The following is a 1,933-nucleotide window of genomic DNA, read 5'->3' as shown; positions in this document are numbered from 1 at the left end:
TTTTTGGTTATCTGCAAAAGCAAAAACATGTGAATATATTCTAGTCCTGGGGCTGCTGACTGTTCTGTGGCTTTTGTCCCTATGTTTCAAATGTTGCGACAGGCATCCCTTCATTTGTTTACTATGATATGTTAGATAGGTTCCCTCCACTTGTTTATGGTAGTGACATATCCTATATAATAAAAGGGTAATGTGCAAATAGACCGAATGGCAGAACAACTGGTCGCTATGACATGCACTGACCGCCAGGGGGCAGACGCTCAATGCAGGGGACAGTTGCACTTCCACAGGGGGAGTGCCACTCAGCCAGAAGCCGGTTTGACAGCTGGTGAGCTCAGCGGCGGTGGCAGAAACCTCTCCTGCCTCCACGGCAGAGTTAAGGATGTCCGACTGCCGGGCCTAAGCTGTCAGTTGGACATCCCCTGAGGGCTCCCAGACTGCGAAAGGGTGCAGGCTGGGCTGAGGGACCCCCCACCCCGAGTGCACAAATGTTGTGTACCGGGCCTCTAGTGTTGAATAGTATGCCTAGAATATGACCCTAAAATCAATTGCCATACTTTCAAGTGTCTGGTTCTTATAATACTGTATTTTCTGCTGAGAGTTTGTTCATTCTACTTGAGAGGCTTAGAGCTTGGTCTCGGGATACTGAACTGTGCAATATTTTTTACATCATAAGATGTATTAGTTTACAGACAATGCTTTGAAATTATAGTAATATTTTGCTGTGGCTCGATTAATTAAATTATATATAATAATTATATATAATAAAAAGATATTTAAAACAGCTACTAGTTCACCTGTGAAGAATGTACGTTTTGATTTTTATTAAGAGCACATTAATTTAAATTTTTATATTGTTCATTGTTTTTAATGCTCATAGTCAGGAAATTCCTGAAACATACTTTTAATTTTCAGGATTTGAACTGTAGCTTGTATGCATTTGTGTTTAGGGTTTGTTATCAATATATATAAAAGTCTAATATGCAAAGTATCCCCTCGGGAGTTCCACTGGGAATTCAATCGCTCGCTATGACATGTGCTGACCACCAGAGGGTGGCGCGCAACAAAGGAAGGCCTGGACCAGCAGCTGGCAGCCAAGAAAGGAAGGCCCCAACCAGCAGCCGTAAGGCCCCGATTGGCCCTGATCGCTGTCCAGACCTAGGACCCTACCTGTGCATGAATTTTGTACACTGGGCCTCTAATATATTATATTTAAAGGGTGCCTATGGTTGTAGCAATCAAGTGTGCTAAGGATTGTCAGTGTAAGCTTCTTTCGGTTGAATGTACTGACACTGCTCACCTCCTGACAGCCCATAGTGTCTTCTTAAAGCCACAGACATTTCAGTGAGTCCATTACACAGCAAAATAAGCAACTGTCTTTCCAAGTCTTACAACATTCTCTTAGGACATTTTTATAAAATAACCTGTTTATACTTCTACCTTTTTGATTTTATTTCTTTTTACCTAAAAATATGCCTATCAAAAATTGTAGCTGAAAAATAAGTTTAGATTTTGGCTTTTGTTTTTGTTTGAAAATTGCAGTGAATTACAGCATGCTACACATTTGTGTTTATGATTATTGGGCACATGTAGTAGAAACAGAAAAAGTAGAGGTTTACCTCACTCATTTCTTTCCCCTCTATTAGCATCACTGAAGTGTCCAGTGTCTGAAGATGTTTTGTTTCATATATTTTGTCAACATTTTTATTTGTTTTGAAAAGAAGGAACAATTCAGTCATTATTCCATCTTGGCTGGAAGAAGTATACCTTATTAGCTTTTAATATTATTCTGACTCATCCTTTCTGGAGAGCATTACCTTCAGAGATATTTATTTTTAGCCATGAGCCCCCTTTATTTGCCCTGTCCTCTCCTGATGGGTCCTGAACTCTGAAGTTTGTCTCCAGGGACCTGTAAAACTGGAGAAAAAGCTTT

The sequence above is a fragment of the Myotis lucifugus genome, unplaced genomic scaffold, assembly GCF_000147115.1.
Source record: "Myotis lucifugus unplaced genomic scaffold, Myoluc2.0 scaffold_2955, whole genome shotgun sequence".
NCBI lineage: Eukaryota > Metazoa > Chordata > Mammalia > Chiroptera > Vespertilionidae > Myotis > Myotis lucifugus.
This window is presented reverse-complemented; position numbering follows the sequence as displayed.